Below are 8645 nucleotides of genomic sequence, written 5' to 3'. Positions count from 1 at the left end.
GCATTACGGTGTGAATTGTATCAGCATAGACACAGGGCATTAGTGTCTGTAAATAAATAGAGGAGTGCAACTGGGTGAGGATGAAATGTGTGAGTAATGTAATTATCTAATTATGTTGTATGTATGGTGTATGGTATCGTATTGTAATGTAATTATGTAATAATGTTGTATCTATGGTGCATGGTATCATATGCCAGGTGTTGTATTACTGTATGTAATTATGTTGTATGTATGGTGTATTCTATTGTATGCCACAGTTTTTTATCACTGTATGTATTGTATGTATGTATGGTGCCAATTACTGGCATATATTTTTTCCCAATAAATCGCCTATCTCTCTCTCTCTCTCTACCTTGCAATTTCCAATCAATCATTTTTATGTCACGGGCCGTGATGCATTAGTACTAACACCCTAGTGTTCCGTACCCATATACGACGATGCCCAAACTGGCAAACTGGCGACGTGCGATGCGCGGACGTAGAAGGCGAGACTGCGATAGAAGCGCAAAGGGGAGACGTGCAGTCTATGTCTCTTCTCGGTCTTTTGGCGGATGCAAGAGAGAAAGAAACACGAGTTCCGTCCACTAACATGCGCATTTCATGCAGTCCGACTATCATTCTAGTGATTCTTACACGCACCACACCATGTTGAATTCGGCGACGTGACACCCGCGGAGGCAGGTGCAGCGACCGTGACCAGAGCGAAAGATGGGCGTGCAATATTTATCGCTTCTCCGCCTTTTGGCTAAGATCAAAGTGTAGCTGTCGCAGGGCCCCTTGATAACGCGGTCCGCCCCCGGGTGGGCCGTGTCTTGGAATGCGCGGCCCGTAAAACGGTCGTCGGGGCAACATCGCTTGCGGTGTTGTTTCCGGGAAGATTTTTTCTAAAGAAGCTGTCGCAGTTGTCAAAGTCAGCTAAGTCCTACAGTTGGCGATACAAGTCAGCTAAGGGATACCCCGGTCCATGCTGTTGCAGGTGTCCGTACAACATGTGGTAGGGACTTTGTTCCAGATCACAGTTCCCTGTTCAGACGCCAGGGAAACGCTTCTTTCAAGTGGTGTCATCGTCATTGCTGTAGTACCCTGCACTCTGGAACCGTTAGGATCGCAAGTTACAAAGGTGACATGTATGTATTTGCCGACTTTTGTGCCGGATGAGTATTTGATGAGAGCGCTTGGCCCGCATGGTAAAGTTAAGAAAATCGAATGGGGTTTTTCCAAAGACCGCCCCACAGTATGCAACGGAAACCGCATTGTGGAAATCGAGATGGACGTGAGACATCCGGTACCCAACTTCCTTCGGGTGCTTGGCTACAGGGTCACATGTGACTACTATGGTATTAGGAGAGTTTGTAGCCGCTGCAAACGGGAAGGCCACATGCGTGCGGCATGCACGGCCCCCCTCTGTTCTCGCTGCTCGACATATGGACATGAGATTTCTGAGTGCATGTCCCTTTGCAGACGATGAGGGGGAAAACATGCTACAGCTGATTGCTTTCGGAAGAAACGGCTTATGTCCGACGTACTTCGGCAGACGACCACGAAGACAGCTGCTTCGAGAGACGAAACCGATACTCCACCACTGAACCCAGAGACCGTCATGGAGGTGACTGATGAATCCTTTCCCAGGCTGCCGTCTGAAGACCATCAGGTGGTTTCCGTCAGCGCAGAAGTTGCGAGTTCTGCAGACTAGTCAGCCCCAGATCAGTTTTCGTCCCACCCGGCTTTAGAAGTATCAGAGCCAGAGAAAAGAGTGGAAGAACGAAGAGAACACGACATATCTGACTCGGATGAAACGTCGCCTTCGGAGTCATTCACTAGCGAAGAAACCGTCAGCTCAAACAAACACGGTGGAAAGAACATGCCTGATTCTTCAAGTTCTGAGGGTGAGCTCCTGCTTGCTGCAACACAACGAAGACACCTTCCAATATTACCTGTGCCTATTGCATCGGATAACTTGGCGTCAGCGGTGGTAAAGAAGACCCAACCTCCTGTGCAGCATAAAAAACGCCAGTACACGTCGTCATCGGATTCCCACCAAGATCCTGCAGTGATTCATACGACAAAAAAGGTAGCTGTAGCTGCGGATGGGGGGGTTGGTGACGACTCCTGTAGTGGTGCGACGGTCGAACCTGAGGACATGCTGAACGATTAGGTATGTGTTTGTGCTCAATGTATTTCTTTATTCCCCTATTCATGCGCCTTCGAATAGGAACTTTGAATGTTCAACGGCTTGGAAACGTAGATAAGCAAATGGAAGTAATGCATTTCGCGCAACGGCCCGATTGGATGTTTTATTACTACAAGAGACTAATTTCGAAACGGTTCGGCAAGTAGACGATTTTAAACGACGTTTTCGAGTGAACTGTTTTTTCAGCCTTGCATAGAGTCGGTGCACAGGTATTGCGACAGTAATTTTAACCAGAGGTCTTCAATCACACGCCTTTGCGGTACCTGACAACGAGGGCCGCGTTGTCGCCTTGGACATCAAGTGTCAGGGAAGGAAGCTCCGAATAGTAAATGTTTATGCTCCCGCCCGTTCATCAGCTACCAATGCCTTTTTGAAGATTTAGATGTTTACATGTTAGATCATCAAGACTTTATTTTGGCTGGGGATTTTAACTGTGTTTTGGACAGTGCGTTGGATGTAGCAGGTCCGGGTCAGAACCGACCAGTATGGAATAGTCGACAATTGGCTCGTCTTGTGGGCCATTTTAACTTGCATGATATTTGGCGCAGAATTAAACGTAGCGGAAACGTAAGCACGTGGCCACGCGGCGCTCGTGGCTCTCGTCTGGACAGAATGCACGCGACAACAGACATCGTAAACGGTGCTCGAGACTGCGAAGTTTTTGCAACTTCGATTACTGGATTATATGTTTCGGACCATCGAGCCGTGGTGGCTTCCTTTAACATTTTCGGTGCACACTCTATTGGAGTTAGACCTTGGAGGCTTTCACATGGACTTTTATGTGAACAAGATATAGTCGCAGTAGTTAACAATTGGTTGGACAATCGTCTAAGAGGAACTATGACATCCCTTCAGAGCTGGTTAGGAATTAAGGATGATCTGCGTAACCTTTTCACTGATCTTGGGAAAAACAAAGCGAAGCAACGTACTAAAGAACTCCAAGACATTGCAAAGAAAATTCGCATCGTTCGGAGAGGGAACAAGAACTGCGAAATGACACAGACGGCGTTGAAACAGCTGAAGTTTCAATACATGGAGTTATTACGGACATCGACGATGACGGCGAAGCTGGAACATGCAGAATCGCAGTGCGTAGGCGGTGCGGAAGTGCTGCGCTTCCTGAGACGGTCACGGGTGCGAACCAGTCAAAACGAAGCTAGCGACCTCGAAGATATATCCGAAGAAAATCAACAAAACTTCTATCGGTATGCTACTGAACACTTCGCATCAGTGTCTGCTGCTGTAATCCCCGATGATGTGGAGGCTTTGCTGCCGAAACTTTCACAGGAGGACAAGGAAATGCTTGAGAGCCCCATTACGGCAGATGAACTGGACATTGTCGTCAAAAATTTGCGTTCTCGGTCAGCACCGGGGCCGGATGGTCTGCCAGGCTCTTTCTATAAGGTGTTCTGGCCGAAGCTGCGAACTTTCCTGCTTGAGTTTTATCGCAACATAGCAAAGCACCGTGACTGGAACGAACATTTTACGGAGAGCTACGTCATACACATTCCAAAGAGTCAGTCGTCTGTAACGGACCCATCGTCCTGGAGACCAATATATCTGCTAAACAGCGACTACAAGATCATGATGGCATTACTAACGAACAGGTTGCGTACTGTTCTCCCAACAATAATACATGCATCCCAGGTGTGTGGTGTACAAGAAAGAAGTGTAGATGCCACCTTGTCAGGAATACGCGACTTGCTCGCATACAGTAAAGCTCGGACTGCAAAAGGAGCAGTCGTCTCCATGGACCAAAAACAGGCGTTTGACAGTGTCACGCACGATTATCTCTTTGAACTGCTCGACAAATACGACTTTCCTAAGACTTTCGCGGGCTGTATCAAGACAGCCTACAGACAGCAGCCTAGAGACAACACGCCACGCTCCTCTTCGGGACCAAAGTAGGCGAAACAGTCGCCAAAAAAGGAGGAGTGCGACAGGGTTGTCCCTTGTCGCCCCTCCTTTTTGTTATCGCCATAGACCCGTGCATTAGAATGGTCGACAGATGTGCGTCTGTGGGGGGACAACCAGTTCCGGGTCAAGTGACATGGAAAATTGCGGCGTACGCTGATGATTTGACGATTTTCGTGTTAGACGCTGACTCTGTGCTGGCAGCACTCCGCCTGTTTCAAGATTGCAGTGCCTTCTCTGGATCTGAATTGAACCTTGGAAAGTGCAAGCTGCTTCCTCTGGGCAGTTTTGCTGCGACTGACGTCCCAATGCCCACATGTGACACGGTAAAACTGCTAGGAATTACCTTTGATGAGAATGGTCCGAAGATGAAGAACTGGCTGGAAAAGGCAAACGAAATCCAAGAATGCGTCAGAGAAGCTTGCGAGTTCTCTTTCTCCTTGAACGAAAAAACCTACCTTGTGAAAACTGTTTTCCTGACGAGATGTTGGTACTTATCCCGGATATGTCTTCCTCCTGAACGGATAGTAAGAAGAGTTCATTCGCTTGTGTTTGGTTTCTTTTGGGACAATTCGACCGAACTAGTGGCGCGCCGTCTACTGCACTGCGCTACCAGTGAAGGAGGAAAAGGTTTTCCCCACCTCGACGTATACGCCCGCACCTTGGCATTGAAGACTTTGCTTCAAACGGCTGTATCTGAAGATCCGCCTGGAGCGCTTGCAAGATACTGGATGGGTCCCCAGGGGAGGTTTGTCCTGGATGCCCAGGTCTGGAAAATGTGTTGTAAGGCCGAAACACCCAACCAACACCATGCGAAGCTGGTGCAGCATTTCAAAAGATTGAAGGCTATGGACACAGATGTTGATCTACAGGAGATGACGGTTGCGCAGCTGAGTACGGCATTGCTTAAATTGGAGGCAAGTGACGACCGACAGGCTCACAACTGGACGGGAGTTGCACCATCTTGGCTGCCGGGGAAAACGCAAGACTTGAGATGGAAGGCAGCGTGGGAAGTTTTACCTTCGCGAGACAGGCTCATGCATTTTGGTATCGCTCGTGTTGACGAGTGCGTACACTGTGGAGAAACGGAAACTGTCCAACATGTTTTCCGGGAGTGCCGGATAGCTCGGAAAACGTGGTCGGAAATGTCTAACAGGAGTAAACTTCGACTTCCAGCGGGGTTGTCGTGTAGAAACTGGACGACGCCACATAAAAGGCTACGGATCCTTATAACCGCCCTGACTGAGCAGGTGTTGTGGAAAGTGCGCTGCCGTGACGTTACACAGAATCGCCGGTGGGCATCTACTAGGTTCATAGTGAAGACTGCCATGCAATCCTTCAAAGAGCACATAAATCGCCTTTTTTGGGCTGCAGAACGGAACAGTTTTGTGCAACAGTGGGAGTGGCCCCCACTTGTACGGGTGAGAGATAACAACCTGGTGTTCCAGCTGCATGAGTCATGCTACTGCAGGGCTATCAGGTCGGTTCCTTCCCTGCCATGATGACTTTGATGATAGGGTGACTCTTGTGTGTGGATTATTAGCGTACTAGATGTTGTGATGTAGGATACTGTAGACGCTTCCTCTTGCACTTGATATTGTAAATATGTGACTAAGGTGACCTTTGGTTTTGGTGTTCCCTTTTGTTTCTTTGGGTTTAACAGTGACATGTACATTGTACCTTTGTCAATAAAATTTTCTGAACAGTGATCAAAGTGATCAACCACCGCGAACACGACAACCCAGGAATAGAAAGGCCCAAGGCGTCAGAAGAGGTGGACCTGAGCCCCTTTACACCAGAGGAGGTAGAGAGCCGTCTCAAGAAATGCGAGAATACCGCCCCAGGCGACGACAGGCTCACCTACAGGCACTGGCGTTCCACTGAACCCCACTGCCGATTCCTCGCAGCAACCTTCAACCTGTGCCTGAAGTACCGGAGAGTGCCAACCTGCTGGGAGACGTCACGGACAATCCTAATACACAAGAAAGGGGACCGCGCAGACCTGACAAATTGGCGGCCAATTTCTCTTGGCAGGACCATTGGGAAGCTCTATACTGGCTGTCTGGCGTCACGGCTAAAAGCATGGATCCTGGAGAACGATGTGCTCTCACAGTGTCAAAAGGGGTTCCTCCCCTACGATGGTGTCCTGGAGCACAATTTTGTCCTTCAGGAACGACTAGACCAGGCTCGAACAACAAGGAAGGAACTCTGCCTGGCCTTCCTGGATTTTGCCAATGCTTTCGGGTCCGTTCCCCACGGATGCCTGATCGAAGCAACCAGCGCCGCAGGAGCCGGGAATACGTTCTCCCAGATAGTGAAAGACCTCTACACCAACAACGAGGCGTCAGTGATCTGCAGCGAGGGCACAACACCGCTCATACCTGTAAATGCTGGAATACGACAGGGATGCCCACTGAGTGGCCTACTGTTCAATCTGGTGATTGATCCCTTGGTGCGTCAAGTGCAAGGCCAGGGCAGCGAGCACCGCATACTAGCATATGCTGACGACATAACACCAATGGCTGCTTCGCCCGAAGAGCTTCAAGACCATCTGAACCTTATCAGCCGCCTAGCGTGCAAACTTGGCCTCTCCCTCAACCCCACTAAATGTAGAACGATGCACCTCTCAGGAGTGCAACCAGTTGGACTGAGACCCACACAGTTTTTTTATCGAAGGGACGCCAGTACAACCAATAGGAGAATACGAATCTTTCAAGTATCTCGGCAGACCCGTCGGCTTCAACCCACTGCCCGACAACAGCACCATTGACGACGCAGTGGAATTGGGCCGCAAGATCATGACTTCAGCACTAGCGCCCTGGCAACGAATGGATGGTGTCAGGACGTTCCTGTTCCCTGGACTTAATTTCGCCATGCGCATCGGATCGAACTCCAAAAGCGACTGGAAGCGCCTTGACAGTGCACTCCGCCCCCTCATCAGGCAGACACTTTACCTTCCAGCATCCTCGACATTGGACTACATATACGGGAGCTCAAGGAAGGGGGCGTGCGGAATCCCGCTCGCTGCCGATGTTAGCGACGCAGCTCGAATTGACACGGCCTTTAAGTTACTGACATCACCAGACCCAGTCACAAGGAGGCTTGCCGAGAAGGCCGTGGACGCCACAGTGGAAAAACGCCTACGACTACTGCAACCCCTGACCTCCTTGGAAGTTACCTATCTGGCGAAAATGAAGCGGAATTCAGAACTCCAAGCAGCGGCCTACGTTCCATCTGGACCGAGGCAAGGAAGGCCTCCTCCCGGCTCGGTGTCAGGTGGAGCTTCAACCAGGACGGCCCACAGCTCGAGAAGGACAGCATCACGATCCCACCCCAAGCCCGGACCAGAATAATGCGCACACTGTGTGGCCAAATTCAGCAAGACCGTGACAACCGACTCGTCTCTCTGGCCAATCAGGGAAAGGTTATGGAGTGCGTGGCCCTCGATCGGTCGAGCTCTCACTTCTTGCGTACAGGATTCTCCACACGATTCGCTGACTGGCGGTTTATACGTCGAGCCCGGCTAAACCTCCTCCCTCTCAATGGAGCGCGACCATGGACGAATGGGGATAAGCGATGCAGGCGGTGCGGCACACAACCTGAAACTCTACCACACGTGAGCAACCACTGCATGCGCTATTCCCCGGAGTACACCAAGCGCCACAACACGATAGTGGAACGAGTCAAGAAGGCAGCCCAGAACAGGTACAGTGTCATCAGCGAGAACCGAGTGGTCGGGAACACTGGTCTACGCCCGGATCCGGTGGTTTCGAGAGGCGAGGAAGCCAGCATCTACGACGTCACCATTGTGTTCGATAACCGCCCGGATGCTCTTCAGGCAGCCAGGAGAGAAAAAGAACAGAAATACATTCCTGTTAAAGAGAGCCTGCAAGGTAGATTCCACCGGGTGAGCATCGAAGCGGTGGTAATTGGGAGCCTTGGGAGCTGGGACCCTGACAACGACCGTGGACTCCGGCGCCTATGCTCGAGGGAGTACCTACGACTGATGAAGCGGCTGTGCGTCAGCGACGTGATAGCTGCAACTCGCGACATCTATGTAACCCATGTCACTGGCATCCAGCAAACGAGACCAATGTAAATACTGTAATGCTATAATTTCCCACTGTAACACTGTAAATAACAAATGTAACATGTAACACTGTAAATAGCAAATGCCTTGTACTATACAGTATCCTTAGCACTGTATCATATTGACTCATTGTAGATACTCCGAATGTTATTAGTTCCACCCCACCCAAAACAATGCTCAAAACTCGAAATAAAACCACTCTGTTCTTATCAGCTTAATATCTGATACGAGCCCTATTTGAACTCACGATATTAATCTTATTTTTGGCCCGAGACAGTGTGTCTGAAGCTCGCCTCGGCACTGTCAAGGGTTGCCCTGGTATTGCACTACCTCCAGGTGTAGCCCACCCGTCTCAAATATCTATCTATCTATATATATCTATCTATATCTATCTATCTATCTAGCTATCTATCTATCTATCTCTCTCTCTATCTCTCTCTATCTCTCTAT

The 8645-nt window shown here is 49.7% G+C and overlaps 1 pseudogene; it reads left to right on the top strand.

The window, feature by feature from the left end:
* Positions 1-8374: 8374 nt before the first annotated feature.
* Positions 8375-8547, top strand: LOC135376977 (U2 spliceosomal RNA; annotated as a pseudogene).
* Positions 8548-8645: the final 98 nt, after the last annotated feature.

The sequence above is a fragment of the Ornithodoros turicata genome, unplaced genomic scaffold (genome assembly GCF_037126465.1).
Source record: "Ornithodoros turicata isolate Travis unplaced genomic scaffold, ASM3712646v1 ctg00001415.1, whole genome shotgun sequence".
In the NCBI taxonomy this organism is placed as follows: Eukaryota; Metazoa; Arthropoda; class Arachnida; order Ixodida; family Argasidae; genus Ornithodoros; species Ornithodoros turicata.
The sequence above is the reverse complement of the archived record's forward strand: the minus strand, read 5'-3'. Positions and strand labels throughout refer to the sequence as shown.